Source organism: Calypte anna, chromosome 7 (assembly GCF_003957555.1).
Source record: "Calypte anna isolate BGI_N300 chromosome 7, bCalAnn1_v1.p, whole genome shotgun sequence".
NCBI lineage: Eukaryota > Metazoa > Chordata > Aves > Apodiformes > Trochilidae > Calypte > Calypte anna.
In genome coordinates this window covers 2196852-2222550 of record NC_044253.1, presented here as the reverse complement: position 1 = coordinate 2222550, position 25699 = coordinate 2196852, and the positions used below count along the sequence as shown (strand labels likewise).

Here is a 25699-nt window from a genome sequence, read left to right as displayed (position 1 = left end):
CAGCTCAGGGAGCAGCCAAGATGGGAAACAAGTGAATGCAAAAGCTTCTGCACACTCAGTGGTCTGAGTCACAACTTGTGTAGTCATGGAAAGCACTCTGCCTTCCAGAGCAGGATCTGCTCTTAGGGTAGGGTCAGATAAGGGAGAGCAAAACAAGAAAAATCTGGATGCCACCTTCACATGTTAGGGAATGAGGAGGCAGAATATATAAAGCATGGTGGGGACTGAAGCAAGGGGAGAACACCTCCTTGGTTGGGACCATAAGGAATTTTGGGGGACTTTTAGTGGGGTTTTTTGCTGGTTTTTGTTTTAGGTTTTTTTCTCTTGTTCTACCCCTTGTTCAGACTCAAGTGTAGTTTTGGTTTCCTAAGTTGTACAGCCTCAAGTCTTACCATCCTCCAGGAGATGGTTGCACATTAGACAATCTCCTTGAAGACTTTTGCTTTCAGTAATTGTGGGAGAGGAAATCACACTCTTTAAAGATTAGGTATTTAAAAAGTGCTAATAAACAACCTAGAAGGGAAAGAAATTTAGATATTTGTGTTTGGAAGAGAGATGTGATTTCTTTATAATGGACTTTATGTCTCATTGAGAGCTGGTTGGTTGTTGGTTTGGGTTTGGTTGGGGTTTTTTTTTTCAGAAATAGTTTTGTTTCTCAGAACTTCTAACAATTCTGGGGATTTTGCTTACATTGAAAAATAAAGCATAATTTCACCACAAAAGAAAAAAAAAATAGAGAAATAGAAGAGAGAATGGAGAAAATGTATTTTATATGTGCTTTCATATGCAGTGTCTATATGTACACATATGTAGTTTAGACTGAAATATTGAAAAAATATTTCTCTATCTAGAGAAGTGTCTGTTATAGAAATAATTCCCAAATCACAGCAGCCCCACACCTCTGTGGTTTCCCCCAAGGACTGATGAGAAGTTTCAGTAAGGACATGGACTGGAGAATGCTTGAGAGCTGGGAAGACACCTTCACCAGCATCCTGGTGATAAAATTTGTGAGGTTTTCCTGCTTTTAGCTCAAAAGGGTCCTTTTTCCCTATTGCTAGTTAGAAAGTTTCATTTCATTGATGTAAATAAAATGGCAAATAGAAGTTAAAAGCAGGATGAGCTTTCTCAGAACAATATTGGAGCAGTCATTTATCACCCAATCTGATTAGTTCTTGCTTGCTCATCTGACAAAGACTGGACAGACCTAGTTATTTATTTCTTCCTTAAAACTCTTAATTTAGAAAAATACTGAGGCTGCCTTTTTTGCATGATTGTGGAACAGGGAAAGAAATGGGTGGGGTTTTTTTATGGTCCTTACAACCCAGCTGAGTTGTCTCATGGATTCCAAACTCAGAGAAGGTAACCTTTGTGCTTTGTGCTCTGCTGCTTCCTCTTGCTTCCTTCCTCTTCCACTCCACACCTCAGGTGTGATCACCACTATGCCATGGAAAAATAGAAAGCTGGGAAGCAAAGGGCTCTTCAGAGCTTTTCAAATCCTCTAGTCCTTTACATTTGCCACAGAAAAAAAATCCCCACACTTAAAAAAGACTTAGAGTTACCCTTGTGTAGCTTTATGCAGCTCATCTGGCCTAAAATTTTTGATCCATTCTGCATGCATTTATCTTAATGTGAAATAATCTTCATAAGACTATAAGGTGGTTTGGGTTTGTTTTATTTTTCGTAACAATGAAGAAAAAAACACCTCCCAGAAGCTCATGACACATGTTCCCTTATCTAAAAGAAACTGCTCAGAGATTTTGCACCTGGCCAAGCTACTGGGTTTCTTTAATACCCAAACATAGGAAGCTCAGGTATGGTTTTCACCCATGTGGTTCCAAGTAACACTTCAGCAAAGTTACTTCTGATTTATGCAGAAGTTGGCTTTTTTCAAGAAGCTGATTTGCTGAAATAAATGCAAATATTTAATTCCTGGGGTTAGGGCATCTTTTGCTTGCAGGTGTGATGTTCTAATTCAAAGCAAAGCCCCAGTGTGGGGTGGGTGGGAGCAGTTACCACAATTCATGGAGAAATGAGGTTTCACCATCAGAGCTCTGGGCCAGCCCAAAGACTCATCTAAAAAAAAAAAATCTGCTCTGCTGGATCATTTTCTGCATTCAAGTTCCTGTTGTAAAATATTTTAACAATACTTTGTGCTGTTGTGTTAATAATAGCAGAAAATCTACCTTATCCCAAATAATACAAAAATAAATGGTAAGAGCTATTTTACAGGGAGAATAAATGGAAAGCTAATGTCATTAGAAAAATATATTGATGTTTTTGCATAGCTATGCAATGGAATATTTAGGTGGAAAATAAATCTGATGGTTGTAACACTTAGTGGACCCACAAGCATAAAAAATAATGTCTACAACCAATTTATTATATTTCCCCAATGATTTTTGAGCATTTACTTTGACTGATTATTGTGATGTGTTCAGATTGTTTACATTCCCTGAAGTTGCTGTTTGGGAATAAAGGAACAAAACTATATTTGGGATTTAGAAAGTTTCCCCTTCTCACAAGATACTGAATGTTGGGTTGTGACTGCAGGACTGGTTTGTCCTCAGTCTAGGAAGACATTTAAGAAAAAAAAAAATCAAAACAGATTCTTACATTTGAGCAGAGACATATGTTTTGTGGGTTGGCACCAGACTAGGATACAGAATCCTGTAGAACCAACTCTTCATACTCCAGGATATTTAGAGGAACAACTTTCAAAACAAGGTGCTAGAGAATTTAAAAAAAAAAAAGACAACACAGAGAATGTAGATTTTTTTTTTTTTTAAGATGGAAAATGTCTGGTTTGAGTTCCCTTTTGACTGTCTTTAGTTCTAGTCCCTTCTAACTGTGTCTTTGTTGTGTCTAATAACATACCAGGACTAAATATTATAAGGAAGCTCATGTGTTATTAAAAAGAAAATGTTTTCATTTCATTGGTAAATTCACATTAATTGAAGATGAGATCATAGTGACTCCTCCTGGCTGTCAGAATGATGATCATAAAATGATATGAAGAAAAACTGATGAAAAGCTTGGGTACTGGTCAGCAAAATGAACAAACCAAGAGATCCAAAAGACTCCCCTGAAGAAGGAACTTTCTCCCTGTGATGTGATGCTCACACTCCTTCTAGAAGGCTTAGAGGTTTTGAGTACAAAATGAAGGCTTTACTTATTGCAGTTTTCATGTATAAGGGAAAGGTGATTAAATCAGATGAGAAGTAACATCTGCAATGGCTTCAGAGTTTAAATAATCAGGATTTTTACTTGTGCAGTTCAGTGCCACTAAAAATAATAAAAAAAAAGCATTAACACGAAAGGCAAAGTGAAAATTATTTCCTTGTCAGGCAAAAAAAAAATGTTTTCAGTGTGGCAATTAAAAACTCTGGGGAGATTTGAGTATGATTCAGCTTTTTAGGAAAACTGAATGCTCTGTTTGTAGGGCAGTTGATAGAAAGCCCTGAAACCTGTTACATGGGCACAGCCACTTCTGGGCAGAGAAAGTCACAGGCTAAACCACTTGGAAGAACAATTGTTTAAAATGGCACAATGAGCTTTTCCATTTATTTTTTTGTAGTTTCTCTCTAGTATGTGTTCTCCCTTTAAAGAAGAAGTTCCTGACTCCAGTTCTCAGTGCAGTTTCAGTGTTAAGATCTCCTGGTTTGTGACCACTGAAAAGCACCTTCCATGCTGGGCTTCTTCAGCAAATCTGTTGCTGAATTCTCCTTTGGCTTCTGTACCAGTTTATTCCTGCATCTGCTGGGCCAGTCTCTCTTTCTGTTCCAGCCCAGCAGCTTTTTAATATATTAATTAGGGTCATTTTGTGTCTGGAATTTTTTCCCTATAGCAATCCATCAACTCCCAGTTTGGCAAGCATCAAAGCAGAGTGTACATCCAATTTCTTTTTCAGATTTTTCATTAGAAAAAGAGAGTTAGCACAGTCATGGTAGCCTCTGCAATTTTATTACAGAGACTGATCTGGCAGTTATTTTATTTTTTTTTTTCCTACAAAGAGTATCCATTTCAGTATTCAATAATTTGCTTTTTTGTGGAAGGAGTCGATTTGAAAGGTGTTTATTCTCAGATGATAGAAGTTGGAGAGGTTTGGATTTATTTCAGAAGAAACAAACACAGGCAGCTCAGATAAAGCATTTTCATCAAGCTGAGATGAAATAATTTTTTCATTGATGCAGATAAACTGCAAAAAATGTTGCATTTTTGCTTTATTATGGCGTTAAGCAGAAATAAATTGTCTGCAGAACCTGCAAAGTGATCTGATCACCTTTGCACATGTAGATAGTAAAGCATTTATGTCCCAGGCTTGCAATTAAATGCTTTATTATACATAAATAAATCACTATTTTAAAAATTCCTATTGAAGGTGAGTCAGCTGTGTGTTAGTTGGGTTGCTGCTGTGCTTCTCCAGTCTGGAGTCTGAAAGTTTTTCCTTTACCTCCACTTGGATTCCTCCCTGATCTGAGAAAGGAGAAACTCAGAAGAGACTGAGGATGGGGGGGATTTTTTTCCAAGATGAAAGCTTTTTGGTCATTCTTGTGTAAGTGGCATCTGTTGCAAAACGAGGAGTGAAGGAGTTGGAGTGGTGCAGAGTGTGACACAGAGGTACAAGTCAGGCTTCGTTTTCTGTATCCCCTGGAGCATTTACCTAAGGGTTGGTTGTATTGACTTAAGCCTCTTATCAAACTTGCCATCTCCTGTTACACAGCTACACTTTGAAGTTTCTTTGTGAAGGAAATGTTCTCCAGAGCAAAGAACATGAAGGACATTCTGGATGGCTGGAAAAACCTTTTTCCTGAGAGGCTGGTTGTGACCCAAGGAGGCTGTGGAGTCTCCATCTGTGGAGATGTCCAGAGTCCAACTGGATGTGGTCCTGGGCCACACATAGACAGGCAGGATGGACCAAATCTTCTCCAAAGGTCCCTGGCAACCTCAAATACTTGGTGGAGATTCTATAGTGGTTGTAGTAAGCAAATTGATTTCCCTTTCAATGAAAGAACTTAAGACCTGGGGAAAAAACCCATTGTAGTCATTGGGCATTTGAGCAAAAACTGATTCCAAAGGAGGCACATCAGAGATTGCTTTCTTTGATGCTGACCCTACATTAGCATAGTAATTTTTTTTAATTAATCTTTCCTTAGTTACAGTACTGAAATATGAAAACAGCACTAATAAATGGTACTGTATCATTATATTGGTGAAAAATGTTGGGTTTTTTTCCTAAAACCCTAGCTGGCATTTTTAGGGACTTTGTCTTATCTTATCCTTATGCTGGCTTTTTAAAAGGTTAGAGAGGTGGTGTAACTTTCCATAATCTATTAGTACTTAGAATATAACACTTCAATACTAATTTCTCTTTTTTTTTTTTTCTTTTTTTCTTTTCTAATATTTAATTCCTGGGATGAATCCTGCTGTTCCTATTCTGTTATTATACCAATGAATTTCCCAAGTTTGGTGTGTTCAGTCTTAAATATACCAATGCAGAGTAATTGCTCTGTGCCACAAGTAGATAAATGCCTTCCCATGTAATGGCTCTGGTGCTTGTCTGTTTGTTTTGAACTGCAGCAAATAAATTCCTGTATTATCTGAAATGCATAATTTTACCTAAATAACATTAAAAAAAAAAACCAACCCAGTCTAGCTGCAGCTAACCTGCCTTACACACTGCTTGTTGGTGTTTTGCTTCAGATCCTTGTTGAGGATGGTGGTCATTGGAGATATAAATATTGAAGAATATCTCACTTACAGACAAGATCTTTGAATTCTGTTTCCTTCAGACAGCAAAGGTCAGTAAAATAATCTGTATTATGCATTTGTGTATAAGTATTAAGTTATATAGGTTTTGATCTCCAAGATAACCAAAACTGCACAGGAGCTGAATTTCAGGAGCCTGCCTACAGTTTCAGAAGTGTTCACTTTTGTACTAAGTTTATTTATACAACTTCTGTGAAAAACAAGCTATATGGAAGGAGTTAATTTTCTTTTCCTCCTTTCAGTTACAAGAATGAGTCCTTGCCTTGTTTTTCGTCTGCATTTCATGGTATTCCTTTCTTTCTCACGAGTTTTGCAGAGTACAGATCATTTGCAGTGTCTGTGTGATACTGCTGAGAACCAGGAATAGCTCATGTGTTAAAAGCTGGAGAGTAGCTGGGTGTGGGGATTACTGCTCAAGAAGACAGAAGTTATGTGGAAAAGAAAGGGCCAGCAACACACAAAGTGAAATAGTGGTCAGTTTCTTGCAGATTTCTGCAGAAGCTTAGAAATGTGACTTCTTTTTAATTAAATATTAGAGACCCAAATCTGATATGCACTCTGTGCTATTTATTTTAAATATGTGGGCTTTTGGTCAAAATAAATGTTAGATATGCAGGAGACTTTTGTTTGTATTACTTTTTCTATTTTGAAATTAACCATATGAAAGGCTCTAGGTAATACAGGAAGGATTTTTTCTGTTATGGAAATAGAGCTAATTTTCCCCACTCATTATCTGCTGTTAATTTAATGGGTGGCAGTATCTAAAAGTTAGTGATGATTATATGGCAGTAGATTTTTGGTTAGCTGTACAGCTTGTCTATGAGCAAACCAATTAAGATATAATTTCAGAACATAATTGAACTCCTAATGGGGCACTTTAATTCAATAGAAATTTACATATTTGCATTTCTTTGTTTGAGGAGACAGGACCAAAGTGAGGGTGCAGCTTCATTTTTGAACTTCTGCATACACCCTCACCCTAGACTTTTCAAAATGAAGCCTGTAAAATGCTGTTAAATAAGAGGGTGGCTGAGTTCAGGAATAAACTACTTACTTCCCAAACATCAACTTGAGCTCTCATTAGCTGTTTGGAAGAATAAAAATTACTGTGCTGGTAGGATGCTGTTCCCTCTTGAGTTCTTCTCGCCTGCAATCTGGTGAAACCAGTTCTTGGAGAAAAGGTTTTTTTGGTGTTTGGAACCAACATTCTCCCTGTGGGCATGGCTGGGCAAGGTCTCGTTCTGCAGCTCTTCATAACTGACTTCTTTCAAGCATTATGAACACAAAATACTCAGATCTTCATGGGTAGCACTCTTTGCTTTCTGGAGGGTTTTTTTTTCAGGCCAAGTTTAACTGGAAAGGCAGGCACACAAATATTCCAATGTCTGTCACCATGGGCAGAGGACACTTGCAGAAGTGTCAGGGTTAACACAGCCCTGGGTCTGGGGGGTTTGGAATCATTCTGGGTTTTCCCAGCTGGGATGCTGGAAAGATGCTGGTGGGAAAGAGTTAAAAAGTGCAGCATGCATAACTGACTTACATGACCTAAAATAAGGAAACAAACAGTAACTGTTAGCCAGAGGAAAGCTCAAGTTAAAGAAGAAATAAAGGCAGTTTTCTTTTTATTTTTCCCTTTTTTTTTGTTTTTTGACCCCCAAAATGGAAGCCCTTTTTCCTTTAAAACATAAACATGACTGAGCTGTGAGAGATTATTTATACCTCTGCCATGTTGAGGTTAAATTTTGGATTTTTTTTTTTTTTTCTGACTGTTTTCTTCAAGGATAGACCTTTGCTTGTGTATTTATTTGTTGTAAAATGGGGACCTACAACATTGAGTAAAGAGAAACCAAATGTTTTGGGGGAATATTTATCCCTATTTGCATTTGTGTTAAGAAGGAACATTTTTGTTTGTGAGAAACTGGGACAGGGGGAGTATTTCTTTCTGTAAGGTTGGTGTTTCAATGGTTATTTCCTTAAAGTTATAGTATATGCATGTGAATGAACCTCAGAATGCTTCTACAAAACCCAGAAAAAACATTCAGCTCTCATTCTCAGCATCTTAGCTCCTATTTTGGACTCTTTTTGCCCATCAATACTTAAATATTCACAGCTGTATAGGTGTGTGCAGACACTGTTTCTATTCCATTTGATCTATTTTTAAATGCAAGGGCTTTTTGTATTTAATACGCATTACTGTGCTTGCTGTCTAATACTTCAAAACCTCAGTGACCTTGGTTCACCTACTTGTGCCTTGTACATTAGCATGCAGTCTTTAATTGTGTGATAACCTGCTCTTTTTTCTCCACAGAAGGCAATCCTTGCATTAAGCAGGTGCTATTTAATCAGCATGCAGGTATCTAGGTTTTTTAATTGTTCAATGTGTGGGAATTAAGCAGAATTAAGAATTTTGGCTTAATTTTTACTTTCAGCAACAGGTTTTTTCTAAGACCTTCTGACAAAACTCAATCTCTAAAGCCCAGTTTTTCAGTTGTAGGAGCTTTCCTTGCCAGCTCTTTAGACAGGCTGCTGGAGTTTGTATACTTTTTAAAGTAGTTTTGGAGCTGGGGTGATGGCTCCATAAAGATTCTTCCAAGGCAGTAAAATCAAGAGCAGTGATCTTCCTTTAGGCCAGAGGAACTGAAAGGACTGTTGGCTTAGGTGTCTTGTTTTTAAAGTCATTATTTCATTCTTGGTTCTCAGTTTCACATCCAGCCATTCTTTACTTGTAGGTCCTCGCATGTCTCATGTCCTGCACCTCTGTTTTCACTCTCCTTCATCCAAGGAATTGCTGATGCCAGCCAGTACCTATTCCAAGTCCATGAGCCCTTCTCACACAGTACCACTCTTCCCTCTTTTCATATCCTCTCCAGTTCTGTTCCTGCTCCAGATTTGCACCCTTTTTCCTCAGGGTGAGCCTGCACAGATGGGGACTGAAGGTTGCACATCTTTCTCTCCAAGCTCTGAGTCAGCTTGGGTACCACAGCCTTGGAGCTACTTGGGTACATGGTGGGAAAGTGTTTTGGAGGAGCCAAGTCTGTCCCCTCTGCCCTGCTGGGAAGGTTAAACACAACCATAATGCAAAACTCAGCCATCTGCCAAGTGCTGTCCCTGCTGTAGTGCCCATCTACATGGAAGGTTTGCATTTCCATTCCAGTTGGGAATTCCTGGGTATTTTTAGGAGGCATATAGTAGTTGTAGCATGAACACTGCAGAGCCATAAACTGAGATGGCTCTGACTGATTTGTTCTGTTTATTTCAGCACATGAAAGAACAAGACAAATCCTCATAGTATTTTTTTTCTTGTTAATCCTATAAAAGGCTGCAAAAATATTACCAGAGGAATGCAGCATGGATAAAATAGGAAACTGGTTGTGCAAATTTCAGGAGGATGAGTAATGTTTACATCTATTGGTTGTGTTTTACCTTTTTTAACAGGGCATGGCAAATTCTAGTAGCTGGGTAGAATTTTATCCTGTGCAGTAAAATGATGGACATGTTCAGTTCCTTCTGCCATCTCCAGCTGCAAGCCACGTAGTCTGAGAACTTTCTGCCTAATTCTGGGACTCAGGATCCATCCCAGCAGCAGCTCAGGCCTCTCACTATCCAAATTTCAGAATTTATAAGGCTGTTTAATTACACTGAAGTGCCTGATACATGACTTGGTGCTTCTCTAAATAGTTTGTCTCCAAACTGTGTCCTTGCTGATGTTTTGGTTGTAGCTCTTCTAAGACAGGGCAGGAGCACTCTGGTGTTGCATCATTTTTTCTCTGTAGAGCAGTCTGCAGTCTGGATTGATGGACAATTTTTCCTCAATTGGCATTAAAACCAAGGAGCCCAATTGTCTTTTTTTTGAAGCTCTAATGTTTTTTTCTGAGAAGGGTCAATTCTCTGTCTCTCTCTCATCTTTTCCTCTGAAAGGGTTTTTGTGAAATCCCAAGTTACTTTCTCTAATGCAAGATCTACCTTTTTAAATTTAATAGAAGGAAACCTGCTTAATTGGAAAGTTACTTCCACAGAAATTATTTAAAGAATTATGACCAAAAAAAAAAAATATTCCTATAATGCTCTACAATATCACTGCTTTTAGGTACATTTTTAAGCCAAATTTTAGAGTATATTTTAAATGCAACAGATTTGATAGGTCAGTTCTCTGCCTTAGCAGAAAATTTTATCTCTTCTACCAGATTTTTCACATTTCAGCAGAGCAAGAAGTTTATTTTCAGTGCTCCCCACTTCTTTTCCAGCTGGTCTTTTGAAATAATGTTCAAATAAAATACAGGCTGATGTATTGGACTTCTTCTAGAAGCAGGTATTCTAAATAAATATTGCAAAGTATAAGGGCTTCCTATTTTGAAACGTGGGGACAGAGTAAATACCCCCAAGGCTTCTTTATTGTTACCAAATTAATCAAGCTCAGTGGTTTAATTGTCATTTCAAAGTTAAATATTTAATAACTCAAAATATTCCAATACTGAAGTGTATCTGTCTTTAGTTGCATTGTAACAAAACTGTTAAAATTCATCTTTTTTTTATGTCTACTTTTTCTTGGTGATTTAATGGATACTTTTTCTTTCTGATTTAGTTGCCTAGGGGTTGGCTTCATACAATCACAGTAACCTGGGTAACTCCAGACAGGTTTGGGGTTTTTTATTATTTCAGGCTGTGATATTACAAAGTTTGGCAAATGCCCCTCCTTATGTTTCAAAAAATTTCAGTGAATTAAAAGCTACATCATCTTTGTTTTTCCTTAAAGAGCAATGGATTATCAAGAACAGATAAGAGCTACCCTCATTATCTGTTAATTACACAAAATATTTAAAGGAAGAAGTAGTTAGTATGCAGTATCTGAGATAAACTGAGTTATTGTTTTCTGTTGTAACACCAAACTGAGATATTCAAATTTTGTTTTCATAACTCCTCCTGAAAAAACAGTGCCCTGAAAGGAAGCTGAAGGGCAGCTGGTAATGAAAACCTAGGAAACCATTATTTCTCTGTAGATGAATGTGGCCTGAAAACTTGTGGTGGTGGCTTTTTTCCATTTACTATTTTATTTTGTTTATTTATTCCCCTTCCCTTAACCATTTCAATAGACTTTCACCATGCTAGTGGGCCTCCAAGGGTGTGGATTCCTAGTAGAGTGAAAATACATTGGAAAAGAGATGTTTGTGCTGTGGTTCCTCAACAAGGGATGGGGTTGGGTGAATGAAATGGGTGATGGGGACCCTGGGCACTTGGTGCTTGTCCCACATCCAGGTGTCCCCCCAGCAGAGACCTAACCAAGCTGGGCTTTCTTCCTCTGTCTTCATTATAATGTGCAGGGAAAAGGCACAGGAGCTTCCCTGGGCTCTGTGTGGAGTTCTTTGTTGGAGTCCTCTCCAGTTAAGCAAAAAAATCAGTTTTCTAAAAGGGGGTGGTGAGAAGGGATGAGCTCCGTGGTGCTTTCAGGGCTCTGGTTTGTAGTTGGCACATCCCACTTGGATCACCAGCATTTATCCACATCTGATCTGGCCTTCTCCCACCAGGAACTGCAGCTTCAGTGTTGTAAGTGTAGCCACAACAGCCAAGAGCTGTGATATGAAGCTAATTCTTGCCCTCTTGGTGTTTATCTTTAAACAAAACATTGTCATTTTTCACTTTCTGAACTGGCTTCTCTCAGCTTCTCTCTGCTGCAAGGAAGTCCTTACCCCAGTTATTCCCTGCCAGTCCAGCTCCCTGAATCTCAGACATCTTTGTCTTTTCTCCTAGAAGGTTCCCAGTTCAGTGAAACATTTTAAAATTAAAACCAATGCTTTTAAATTCAAGCTCACACAAAGTTTCTCAAGAAAAGAGCCACTCTTCCTCTGGAAACCTGTGGTGATACTGTCACTGCAAACAGAATGTTCATTTTTTTACCACATTCCTGTAAAATACTAAAAAGAGGTAAGATTTTTTACTGAGATGGATCAGTAATTGCTACACTTAGTCTCCCAGACCAAGGTTAGATCAAATAAATTTATTTTTTATTCTGTCCTCAGTGTATGGAAGTTTATATATACCATTTTGGGAGGGGAGGCAAAAATACTTGAGCTTAGGAGAAGGACAGATGAACTCAAAAGCTACCATGAAAAGTTAAGGTCTCTCATGGTTTTTTGTCATCTCCATCCATATGCTGAGTCACTAATACAGGACAAAAATCTCAGCATCAGTTTTCCAAAGTAAGTATAATGTCTTTAAGAAACATTATTTACATGTTAGAAAACAAAATCCTATTCTTTTTATACTACATAGATGGAAATAGGAAGCTGAAGAGGAGCCAGCAGTGTGCCCAGGTGGCCAAGAAGGCCAATGGCATCCTGGGCTGGCTCAGGAACAGCGTGGCCAGCAGGTCCAGGGAAGGGATTCTGCCCCTGTGCTCAGCCCTGGGGAGGCCACAGCTTGAGTCCTGTGTCCAGTTCTGGGCCCCTCAGCTCAGGAAGGAGATTGAGGTGCTGGAGCAGGTGCAGAGAAGAGCAAGGAGGCTGTGAAGGGATCCAGCAGAATTCCTGTGAGGAAGGGCTGAGGGAGCTGGGGGTGTTGAGGCTGGAGAAGAGGAGGCTCAGGGGAGACCTCATCACTCTCTGCAACTCCCTGAAAGGAGGTTGGAGCCAGGGGGGGGTTGGGCTCTTTTCCCAGGCAATTCTCAGCAAGACAAGAGGGCAGGGTCTCAAGTTGTGCCAGGGGAGGTTTAGGTTGGAGATGAGAAAGAATTTCTTTCTGGAGAGGGTGATCAGGCATTGGAATGGGCTGCCCAGGGAAGTAGTGGATTCTCCGTGTCTGGAGATCTTTCCAAAGAGCCTGGATGTGGCACTGAGTGCCATGGGCTGGGAACCACAGGGGGAGTGGATCAAGGGTTGGAATTGATGATCTCTGAGGTCCCTTCCAACCCAGCCAATTCCATGATTCTATGATCCTGTGAAATGTTTATTGTTGAATTTTTGGTGATTTAATCGTAGCTTATGAGAATTCTCACTAACTTACTGTTCTGACAAAGGGAATAGGAAATAGAGAAAGAAACCCAGGTGCAGGTTCACCTTCAGTAAAAGGAGAACAACAAAAACTGTATAATTTATATTACAAATTTTATTTATATAAATACATATTTGTAAGTATAAATAAATACAGATTGTTTATTTTAATCTATATAATAAATCTGTGTTTATTATACAGATAATAAGTATTATATTATCTCTATTGTGATGTATATCATGTCACCTAAATAATTCTAAGAGGACTTTGTTTATGCCACTAATTCTTGTTTGGAAGTTCTGTACAATTCCTGGTGCAGATATTGGTTCAGATATATCTTTTTTTCCTGTAATTTTCTTTTTCCAACACCATTTAAGTGTTTGAGTGACAGCAAGTGACATTTTCCTAGGATAGATTCTGTAGGCAAATGAACAGTTGACAGTAGGCATAATGGCAGCCAGGAATAGTCTGACATGTAGGTGTTCTGACTGGAAGATTCTCTTTGTGTTGAATGAAGTTCTCATGTAGTAGCTTTCAGTTTATATTGTATTCCCATAGTATAGAATTAAATCTATACCCATGACACATATGCTTCAGATGGGTTTTTAACACAATTTCAGCTCTGGAAGAAGAAACAGTGTTATAAGTCTGAAAGGGAATTGAACAGATAGATCCTGGCATTGGTTGGAGTCCTTTTGCATTCTGTAGGTGGGAAGAAGTGATGTGTCCTCCAGAGTGGATACAACATCTCTGTGCTTAGTTAAGAACAACAGAGTAAAGGTCCTGATTTTTTTAGGCAGTGAAGGAAGGCATTTGGTTGTTAGTTACATGCCAGCTTTGGGCCTCTCCATGGACTTGCAAAGCCCAAGTGTTGATATTCAAGCAATTTTGGTAAAGTTTTTGAGTACTTTGTGTGTAGTGTGAAATTTCACAGCTGGAGAAAGTAAGAGAACTCTACCTCATGAAACCTCAGTGCTATTAACTTGCAGAAGATGAGATAACTGCTGCTAGCTGAAAACCAGGATGGATTCAGCATTAACTTAGGTGATACCAATGTATTTCTTTTGTCTCTACAGAAGATGGAACATTAAATCCTTTTACTCCACTATCATTCTGTTATACAGTGCCAAAATCTGAGCAAACTGGCTTTGAACTGTTAGATCAGGAGGAATTGATTCACATGCTTTGGCCAGGTTAATACTTGTTAAAATTGGTTGTAATCTTTGGAAAACAATTATTTGGAAGCAGTGATGCTGGAGAAAAGTGCTGTTGTTTCTGCAAAGAGGCATTTTAAAACTCATTTCAAGTTCATTCATATTACAAACCTTCAGCATCTCTCCCTTCCAGTGCAAGTCAGCAGCTCACTGACTTAGAGGTTATTACTGTAAAAATGCCATGTACCAATATTTAGCTGATTTCCCCATCTGTCAGGAGTAATATTAAGACTGTGGATAGCCCTGATTCCTTATCTGCATACCTGGAATCTGTGTCAGTGGAACATCCAGTGGTTATTTCCGAGTATGTTTCCATAATTCTGTTGGTTTTGTCTGTTTGCTTCCTACTTAAGACTTTTTTTCTAATTTTTTCTAATATCTTCTCCATGGAAATTATTTTGATGTAGTAGTACATATTAAAAAATGACAATGTCCACGTTGGTTTTATTATGAAGTTGTGGTACATATAAAACAATGACCATTTTCACACTGGTTTTTTTTAAACCATGTTTTTTTGGCCATCTAAAATTTAAAATACATTTAAGGTCTTTTAAAAGAGGTATGCTATTTCAAATGACAAAACAAATTCCCTTTTTCTCTACTTGTTTAAGAGGGTGAGGGCACCATCCTAAAGATGCCTATTTTTTTAGTCCCTTTTCTTAAAGAAAAAAAAAAACAAACCAGCTTTGTTTTCACCATGTGAGCAGAATATTGAGGTTCTGAGTGGTGACTATTTTTGCCCTCCTAGGACATACAAGTCTTCCTAGGTTCTTGTTAGCAAAATGGGTCACTGATTTCGGGTGATCTTACCAAAAAGCTTGTCATTTCCAGCTTAACTGATGCTGCATGTCCACACGACAGGTCACTGGTTTGACACAAATGTTTGGGAATGAGGTTGGATGCCCTCGGATGAGGTTGTCACAACTGTCCCATCCAAACACATAAAATCACACATTCTTTATGAGTAGTTTTGATTTGGACTCCAGGAATGCAAAGCTCAGATTCCATCCGAGACAGTAAAAAAAAAAAAAAAAAAAAATGGTTTATGATGAGAAATGAAGCAGCTTGGCTGCAGCTGCAGGGAGGGGATAGGGACCAAGCTGCTGAGACCCAAGCTTTGAGGGCTGGAAATCCAGACCACCCATCACATCAGGTGGAGGATGTTTGGGAAGCAGGGTGAAGAGAGTGTTTCCCCTAGCTGCTGCCTCTTCCCCTGGTGGAGCAGCCTCTGCAAAAGCATGAAGAATGCACAAAGTTACATTTAAGTATTTTTGCAAAAGAACAAAGTGCAGCTGATCAAGACAAGAGGGCAGGGTCTCAAGTTGTGCCAGGGGAGGTTTAGGTTGGAGATGAGAAAGAATTTCTTTCTGGAGAGGGTGATCAGGCATTGGAATGGGCTGCCCAGGGAAGTAGTGGATTCTCCGTGTCTGGAGATATTTCCAAAGAGCCTGAATGTGGCACTGAGTGCCATGGGCTGGGAACCACGGGGGGAGTGGATCAAGGGTTGGACTTGATGAGCTCTGAGGTCCCTTCCAACCCAGCCCATTCTATGATTCTATATTATTATTCTATTATCAATGAGAAAATACTTTCAAACTAGAAATAGGTGTTGTAAAAGCATTTCTTTGAGTGAAGGTGGGAGTGGTTGGTGCCTTCAGTTGACATGGATTCCTTGGTTGAGTCTTCCATCTTTATATCTACTGTTCATTTTACTTTCCTGCCTAAGGTCTTCTTGGGTTTTGGTTTTTGTTGCTTTGTTTGGTTTTCTTCTAGGCATGTAAAGGAAAGCGAAGGGATTTCAGAACCTGAAGGCCAGAGGCATCCACAGTGCCTCTTTCCTGGCTTCCTGCAGCATGCAGACCATTACTTTTCCAGAACCTGGATTAAAACTTGCCTATTCAAAAGTTACCTGATCTTGTTTCAAAGCCTGGAATTGATAGTGAGCTCACAATTTCACCTGTTTCCCTCTTTACCCATCCATATTAGTCAGAAATAGCTTATTAAATAAAATTAACACTAATCTACCTTTTATCTAGAAGGCCTTCAATATTTTCTCTTTCTTTCTGTTATCTTGAATAACCATGTTGTTGCCTGTTGCTGTTTCTAGCCTGATCCTTTCTTCATCTCCCTTAGCTGTGCACATGCTTGGGCATTTTCTTGCACAATTTGCAAAAAGGAAAAATTATGACAGTTGGGAAAAGTTGGTGAAAGGCATTTGTGTGAAAATGATCTGCCCAGCCATGTGCAAAGCAGCCCAGCCTGGCAGACTTTTGCCATGGCTTCTCTAGGATAAAACTAATCCATGGGCTACCAAGTTCAGAGCTATACTCCTGACATGCCTTATTGCCTTAGCCCCTAAATTGCTGATAAGAAACAATGAGGTAGATGTTAAATAGAATTTAGTGTTTTTAGAGGCTGCAACATTTGTTATGGTTGGTGCATTCCTAAATATATAGTGAAACACAAAATTCCCTGATAGGGAAAAATTGCATTGCTGTATATTTAGAGCCTACACTCCAGGTAGAAACTTGGGCAGAATCCCTTTTTTCTGTCCTTTCCCATTATTGAGTTCTTTCTGAGGAGCAGCTAAAGCCATAAGTGACTTTTGGATTCAATTCAGGGCGATTACATTTTTGACTAGAAGGAAAGAAGGGTCTGACTTCCTCCTCCATGATCAATTCCTCAATCCAGAACTAAGTATATAAGAAGCTAAAGCCAGTTTAGCCTCTCAGCCTGGAAACTGAGCTCAGAGGCACTGTGAGCAAGTGGACTGAAGGAAAGGGAGGTAAGGAGAGGTGACAGGGGTCTGTGGGGTCTTCCTTAGGTGTTGGGATAGCAGGACTACCTTCCTTAGAGTAAGTTCCAGCTCAGATTAATCTGATATTTACAATAATGGGATGTATTCATGCAAGGGGAGGGGGAAAAAATGTATAAAATATCTACTGGACTGACACAGCAGTAAATTACAGCAGTAAATATTAGGTAGGTATATTCTGCCTCAATTATTTAGGTAGAAATTCATGAAACTTGAATCTGGGATTGAACTTCTTAGCATTGAACTAAGTGTAGTCATTTAGTGATGAAGAGAAGGTGATTTTCAAAGCAGATGGGTTTGAGGATACAGAGAGAGTGTTCACACACAATTACTGGATCTGAGTTAGGTTTTGGCTCCGTGAAAATTGATGGCAGAGCTGGAAAACATTTCAGTTCAGAAGGTACAAAGTTGTGTTGATTGGAGTGTGTTGCATTGCTACCTTCTGGACCTGGCCCTTCTTCTGGGTTTGACACATTTAGGTATTTTTACAGCATGTTTTGTAAAATGAAGTCCAGGCTTACAGATTCTGTATCAGTTAATTTATTTTTTTTGTCCCTGAACTCATCTAATATTTTGTCCCATCTAAAATCTGTCCATTGGCATGTTTAAGGAAGTCTGACTGAATGCTGAAGCCATCTCTGTCATTCATTTCCATGATTCTTTTGCTCTAATAAGAGGTAAAAAGTAAAGATTTTGGAGCAGTATTGAAGATGCTTCTAATGAGGTTTGTTTGTAAAGATTTTCTAGGGAAAATAAACATGTTTTGTTGTGGGGATTTTGGTAGATACTTCCATAACTTCTGCAACTTGTTGATTGAAGTTCAGTAGATTACTTGATTTAGGGTTTGGCCAACAAATGTAAATGGTGGAGTAACCTCTGACACATCTGGAATTGTCCAAATTTACATTTTTCATGTACTCTTCCAAGTTTCCTCCCTGTGCCTGCTGAAGAGACTCCCAGAAACTGATACCTGACCATGCAGTTGCCCACATGAGATCTTTAAAGACCACCCAGTCCTTTTCCCCAGGGTCCTTGGGAATGTGTTTTCAGGTGGGTTCCCCTTCCTTGTCTTCATAACCTGCTTCTTCCTGAGCAGTTGCACCTATGGAGAACATACCCTCAGCCTCTCCTTCTCCACTGCACTTCAAGGCTTGGCAGTAAAACAAAATACTGCAGTGCTTCTGAGACCCTGGGAATGCTGAGTGGCTGCTTACTAGACTTGGAAGCAAAAGAGTACAATAAAAACCCAAGCCTAAGCTGTGCTTCTAAAGGAAATATGCTAAAATAACTAAAAGTGTGCTACACCTTCAAGGCAGCCTTTGAACATGAGAAGAACTTGCATTTTATCTAATTTTCACTCGCTTCACCCTCAAATACGTGATCTTGGTGGAGTTTCAAATGCAAATGGGGGTGATCTCTAGAGCCTATATGCTTTTTACCTTTTTTCATTTCATCACTGCTTAATATAGAATGGTAGGGTTACCTGTCTGCCTAATTAGGTTGATTTATTTTAATTTTTTTTTAACACAGCATTCGTTAGATATCAGAATTGGTATCTTTGGCTCTATTTTGACAGGAGTACAGGACTTGAGGCCTTTGGTCAGTGCTTTTCAGAAATCAAACTGTTTCTTGTCTCAGTGGTTCATCCCTACAAGTCAAAAAAAATGTTTTTCAGAGATTTGTGCTGTGGGAGCAGAGCTTGCCTGCGTTTCTGTTTATTGACTCTGATCTGTAGAGGTGCCAAAAAGAATTTTTTAAAGTCCTGAGGAGTCACCAGAAGAAGATTTCCAGTCTGTGTGAAGTACTGCTGGGACATTTCAGTACTGTTGTGGTGAGGATGGTGTTTGGTAGGACATCAACACTTGCATGGGGTGGGCAGTGTTCCCAATGCTTTGAGTCCCAGCTTATGCTGAGTTTTTGGTAGAAACTTCAAGTTTCCCTCGTGCAAGGTATCAGTGTGGGTCTGGAGGCAGAGAAAACAGAGTAAACCAGTGTGGGGAAAGTTGTACTCTGTAAGGTTTTTTAACAAAAACACCTGAGTTTGCTGCATTGCTTCCAGAATTAAACCTGACAGCTGGGAAGTTCTTCCCATTAAAGGCTGGATGTCTCAGCAGTGGGGTGTTCATAGGTTGTGCAAGGGAGAGTTGAAGAGGCAGGAGGAAACATCACAACTGGGCTGCAGGAAGGACATGGAATGGTTCCTGCATAGGAGGAGCAGCACATGGGGAGTTTTGCATAATATATGTGACGCTCAAGCAAGGTAATTACTGATGACTAAGTGAGAAGTCAGACTTCCAGCTCATTTTGCACAGTTTGAAGAATTGTTTCCTATGCTAAGGTAGGCAGGGCTGGCAGCAAGGAGAGCAGCAGGAGGTGAGGAGCACAGAGGAATGGGATGGATTACAGAGGCACTTAGAAAATATTTTGCCTTCACATTATAGGCTGTTGGTTCTTGTTGCTTTTGTAATTTCATCCTGCTTTTTCATTTTGTAACCTATTTACACTTAATGTGTTTCTGTTGAAATGAGATTAACGTTCCAGAAAGAGATCTGGTAACTGTTAGCATGCACCTGAGCAGTAGTACCACTGTACTAAAATAACATAGGAAAAAAACCAATAAAAATAGAAATTGGAAGAATATGTTTAGCATCAAACCCAAAGATAAAAAATAAATGGGATGCCTGGTCCTTTTTGTCCCCTCTCAAGAACAAAAGCTACAGCCAGAGTAATGTTGTGTATCTCTGGTGCTTTATTAAATCCAGAAATATAATAAGTACTTAATAAAACAAAAGGCAATTCTGAGAATGTATGAGTTGATAATTAGAAAACAAACAAACAGGCAAAAAAAAAAGCTCCTGCTGAACAGCATCATGCACCTGAGGTTGCACAGACATACTAAGAGCAAGTCCTCAGTGCAGTCCCACGACCTTCTATGTGCTCTGAGGCATAGGAACTGCTGGGAAATCCTGTGAATCCTTAGGGAAAGCAGAGGAGAGATGTCCTTAGGGGCTGGGAGAAAGTAGTGAGTCCCTGTGATCTGTTTTTCAGTGATCTGAGAGAAAGAAAAAGTCACTTTAGTATCTTGTGGAAAGAGAAAATGAGCCTTGTTCTTGGCTGCTGGGAATGAAGTGGTTAATAGTATAAGAAATAGTATAAGAAGCCTTTCTGGCTCTCTTATAAACCTTGCACAGTTAAACTTGGCAATTTGACATCAGCTGTCCCAGGAAATCAGCACTGGTTTTAAATGTCTGCAGTCCAGGTTAACTTCAGGTGCTGGAAAAGGAAAAATCAAATTGATAGGTTTCACAGCTGATCGTTGTGCTGAAGTGTTACCCTGGTACATCACGGAATAACTTTCTCATTCATATAAGAGTTACTCTTTGTAAATTTATATATTTGCAAGAATACAAAATACCTGAAATCCTGGATTCCTTGCTAAGCTTGAAGTGTTACAGTTACTAAACTGCAACCTGATGTATTGCTGTTTGGTTTAACCTGAGATGATTCCATGAATGTCAAATAACATAATGCTGAGGATATTAAAAATTCATGCAGAACATGATGCCAGTATGTGTGACCTCAACTCCAGAGCAGCATAATGTGTTAAATTATCTTGCTATAGTTCCAAAAAGCTTCATGGATTAAGTTTTTTTTTTTTCAAGTGCTACTTTGTAACAGTGGGAAATAAAAAAAAAATTAAAATTCTACTTGATCAGCTTTTTGGTTTACCTCAGCTTCTCAGAACTCCCATGTTCTCTAATCTCTAAGTGTGATAGCCCTGCCTGTGTCTGTAGTCATTTTGGGCAGAGAAAAATCTTTGCTTTGAAGGTGTTTTGGATCTACTTCTCAGTATGACTCTTGACACCTCGTTGCATACATGGCAGTCCCCAAGTCATCTTCTCTTGCTGATTGCACAAAAATCTCAAAGCAGAGATTAAAATAAACTTATATTCCCTTTCCTGGGCTTTTTTTGTGTTAGTCTGCTCCTAAATGGCATCTGGAAAGCATGCTATAGAGATGCTTTTCTACCAAACATATTGATAAAATTTATCCAGAGATGCTAAAAATGTAAAGTTCAGGATTTGGGGGGTTGATAAATTTAGAAAAGCACTTTGAAATCTGATGGCTTTGAAAGACTTGAGCTCCTTTAACCCTTGTAAGTAAATTTCCATGGTTTCATCTTTGCAGCCTGTGCAGGGGCCCAGGCTACCACCCCATGCACAGTTGCAACAAATTTGGAGTTTGCTGTGGGATTTGTCCTTGCACCAAGGCAATAAATAGAATTGGTAAAGCAGAAAGGATAGTTTGCTGCCAAACTAACTCTGCCACAGAAGTCTGTGGTTGCATCAGGTGAAAGAAATCCTGATGTGAAATACTTTGGTACCTGGGTGTAACACTGTTCTTGATCATTATATGGGGAATGCTGTGGTGCAGTATTATTATTACTAATATATATATATTATTATATATGTGCAGGTGAATTCATACATTCTGTATTTAAGGCTTTTTTGGAAGAATAAACACAAAGTCTACTTAAAAAAAAAAAAAAAAAAAAAACTTGTTTCAACCTGCTCAGTATTATCTGCTGCCAGAAATACTTAAAGGTACTGAAGTACAAACATTTTCCCCCCCACTGTGTACTTAGTTGGGCTGACTTACAGCAGTTACAGACAAATTATTTGACTGTTTCCATGTCCTATAATTTTGTCTGTGTTTTAGGATGAAGTCTTACCTTGAATAAAGCTTCGTAGCCAAGCCCTGGTAGGTAAGATGCAGCTGCATGAGTAGATTCTTAGTTTTGGCAGCTTAGCAGAGGATGTGTTGATAGGCAACACAAACCACATACAGTCTGCTGCATTATTTGTTTTCTGAAATATCTGGACCCCTAGTTTAAAATTACTAACTCAGTCATTTCAACTATTACTTGTGTGAACTTCTGCAGCATTATGGCTTTTAGTAATATTCATAATGTGTATCTTGGCTTGGTTTGACATTTCCTATTACAACACCACGTTTGGATGCTGCTTTTCATAATCCTTGTGTTGGTTCTTTGAAAATACATCAGGCTTTCTCTCCAACTCTCCTCTGAGACTTTTGGTGTGTGTGTGTAAGGTCAGTCCCTTTCTGTAGCACCACATCTTCTAATGAGAGGCCTCTTCCTAGAAGTATTCAAGAACATAACCCTCAAAAAAGATTGTGGCTTCTGGGAGTGGAGGAAAGGCTTGAACACTGTTATTTGTACCTGCTCACACAGAATGGTAAGAAGATGAACTGATATATTCCTCAATTAATATGTTATGAGACTACTAGAAACTTTGGATGCCAAAGAGCAAAAAACACTTTCAGCTTTTTTAATTCTTATCACTGAAATTGAGTTGCTAATTTAGTCACTCTCACTGAAGACATTCTCACCTGGTTTTCAGGCTATCTGGATATTATTAAGGAATTATTCAATTATTAAGAAAAAATTCTTTTTGCCCAAATTTTAATTGTTTCCATCTGTTCTCTGAAATTTAGCAGTAGCTAAAATTAGATACTTCCTAAGGCACTATGCACATTGCTGGTGTACACAGTAGCTTCATTTTCTGTCTTTTATTTATGGCCATGGTTTCACTGACATCCTCTTACCCTGAGACTGGGAGTCTCTAATTCCTCAACTGAAGGTCCCATTCATCACACTTGTTGATCATCTTGTTACTCCAGAGTGGTGGGAAAAGAGGAGAATTTTACCCTGTGATTTTAGGTCCTAACTTTTGTGCCAAAACCCAAACTGGGACAGCTCTGTACTTGCACCCTCAGAAATTCTTTGCATCTGCAATTGCTTCTGCCCATGGGTGCAGGGCAGCTGGCAGATCAGGCAGTCCCAGGAGCTGGACCTGGCTTATTAAGTGCCAGACCAAGACACTGAGAACTGATTCCAAAAAAACTGGGGCTGTCTACCCTTCCAGCTGTCAAAATTTTATGGTAAGGTGAGGATGTGCTTTGGTCCTCAGCTCCCCAGCAGCATCTCAGCACTGGGTGTGAATAGAAATGATTTTATCCACCCGATTAGTAGCTGCCAGGGGATCTGATTGCCCCATCAATTTCAATCTAGCCTAATTCAGTAGGAATTTCAAGTTTTTCTCCTTGAATGGATGTCTTGGTACTTTCTATGGGAAATGAAGTCTGTCCTCTGGAAGCTCCCATTAACCCCTTCCTCCCAGCTGCCTTACTTTTGAATTAAAGATGTTTCCCAGTGCAGAAGAAGAAACAAAAGCTTGCTACCAAATTCTAAGGCTGTGCTGCTATTACATTTATATTTTTTATCATTAAATTCAGATCACTTGCAGGGCAATTGGAAGTGTTTAAAGTCTTGTTAACGACTGGAGGCCTTCAACACTTTGTCTTTTCTGTTGTGTATCAGGAGTTTCTTTGGCTTGAAGGTTGTTTTCTTTTTGGTGGTAGAGAATATTTTTCTGTAAAATCTTGTAATAAAAGCCCAAACTTTAATGAAGTTGTCTGTTGGCTGTTGCTAAAAGCCTTGTTCTCAAACCCTTTTTCTCTGGCTGCTCTGCTGCTGTGAAAAGCTGGCTAACAGGGAGCCAACAAAATTCATATTTTAGCCGCTCTAAAGCGTGAAGCACTTCTCTTGATCTGTGTGTGACAGCATTAATACAGCCATTCATTGAATTGCTTCCCAAAAAAACATGCTAGAAGCAAGAAACCTAATGCACTTCATATTTTAATTTTGTGTTGTAGATCCTGGAGTATAACAAACTTAGAAAGTTAAATGTGTAATTATTTTTGGAAGGCTGTGCTGGTGTTGCAATAGGTTTCTGTCTTGAATTCTTTAACAGATGGGTATTTAACTTTTCAAAATCTGGGTTTTACCCATTCCTACTGCAGATTTACAGTCAAGCACCGTGGCAACTCTAAATGCTTGGTTTTGTTGTCCCTTCTTTTAGTGCTTATAGAGGAGATGCAGAACAAAAAGAAAAATGCATCTAGGTCTAAGTTTTGAGGGTTGGGCTGTGTGGGTGAATTGCTCAGAGTAAAAACAACATGGAATTTTGTCAAATAAAAGTTATCACTTCTGTTTTGCATAAGGAAGGGTACAAACCAAAGCCAGAAACCAGCTGCACACCCCTGTCCACTCATCATTCCTGAGCCTGCAGAATTCTGTGTTGTCGAGTACTGCATTCAAATGGGAGTTGGGTGATAGGAGTTGTAATCCTCTGCAAATAATAAATAAAGAAATAAAGCTAAAAATCAGTCAATCAGCTGGCTTGGAGTGTGGAGGTAACAGTAGCCTTTTATGTGATGGTCTGGGAATGGCTTTTTTTTTTCTTGGGCAATTAAGAGCTGTGTAGCAAAGGTTCTTCTTGCCTCCCTGGTAGCTTTACACCAAGGCATTGAGCAGATGCTGAGGGCATGCTTGAATATCTTGGTTAGGATATTGAGCTAAGTATCAGAATCTAATTAACTTCCTGCCATCAGATGATTCTTGTGATCAGCTTGCTGTAGGAGATGTTTAATGTCATGCTTTGTCTCTGTCAGCTGGAGCTAATACTGCCATCATCATCACTGAATTTGATTTATATATATATATATATTTTTATTTTTTTTTCTCAATTGCAAGCCACTGCAATGAGAGAGCCTGCCAGAAAGACAGGCTGGGCTGGGGGGGTGGAAAACATGCCCATGGCCCAAGGAAGCCTACCTGCTACCACCCTAAAACACATTCATTAATACTGAGAGCCTTGCTAAATGGAGCAAGGTGGCATCTTGCTTTGGGAAATAGCCTTGGGTTTGGTCCTCCTGAGGTTTTTTTGATGTCAGGAAATCAGAGCAGTGACCCAGGCCAGCAGCCAGTGAGACCTTGATGGGTTGTGTGGTCATTGGCTTGGAAATATTCTTGTGTGACTGAAATGGTTCTTGTAGGGAAGGGGTTGGTGATGTTGATGGAGAGATGGATGTGTCTGTGGCCAGGGGAAAGTGGTGGGAATGCTGAGAGCCAGCCTGCAAAGGAACAGAGAGGAGGTGTGGGTTAGGAGAACCCTCCTCAGCTTTGCTTTACATGCACAAAATACCAGCTGACAGGTTTGTCTATTTTTGAGGTTATTAACTGAAATCCTTCTGTCCCATCACTTGCTTAAAGTGACCTCTGACCACAGCCCTCAGTGATGCTCTCTCTCCCCCAGCTTACAGCTCTCTGGAGTTGGCTCTAACATCATCCAAAGCCTCCCTGGGGGAAGGTGCATGGTTTCCTCATTCTGTTTCCCTGAAGTTGGGCAGGGTTGAGGAAGTGCACTGGCAGAAGTTTTCCCCTGACCAGACTCCACAGAGAGATACTAAAGAAATGGAGAGTCATATCTGGGGGATAAGTAGCAAAACAGAGTTCAGCTGGGGTCCCAGAGAGATGTGTTTAGGAGAAGGCTCAATCAGAGGATGAGGAAGAGCTTCAGGACTGTAGTAAGTGCAGGTTGGCTGCTTGATAGGTGGGGGGGATTGGATCCATGAGGAAAAACGTGGTGAGGAGAGGGGAAGGTGGAGAAGTTGTTGGTGAGAGTGCAGGAACCAACTTCCCAAAAAAGCCCTGAAGGCATCACGGCTGCTTCTGCCAGAGGGGGAGAAGAGGAGACAAACAGGAGGATTTGTGTTTCACTTCTATGCCAGAAACAAATCAGAGGAGCTAAGGTGAACCCCCCCAGCTCCATGACTTCTCTAGACAACCCTTTATCCCAGCCTCAGGACCATGGCTTTCCTTCCCCATCCAGCACAAGATTCTTGGAGTCAGAAGCTGGGAGGGTTCTGGCAGTGCTGACCTGCTCTGCAGTAACCTTTCTGAGGGCAGTCTGGAGTTTGCACTTTCAGGAATGGCTTTTTCATTGTCCTTGAGATGGTTCTGTGCACTGTAGCCATAGACTATTGCTAGAGCACT

General features: G+C 39.6%; 1 protein-coding gene across 9 annotated transcripts in view; it reads left to right on the top strand.

The window, feature by feature from the left end:
- Positions 1-25699, top strand: part of MBD5 (methyl-CpG binding domain protein 5) — a 136686-nt gene that overhangs the window by 44664 nt on the left and 66323 nt on the right. For 8 of the 9 annotated variants that reach the window (XM_030454760.1, XM_030454763.1, XM_030454757.1 and 5 more), the window contains exon 2: positions 5701-5798. The exons of the other annotated variant lie outside the window; for it this stretch is intronic. The gene's annotated coding sequence lies outside the window, so the exon portion shown is untranslated. The remainder of the gene's footprint in view (positions 1-5700; positions 5799-25699) is intronic. 9 annotated transcript variants of the gene reach the window in all.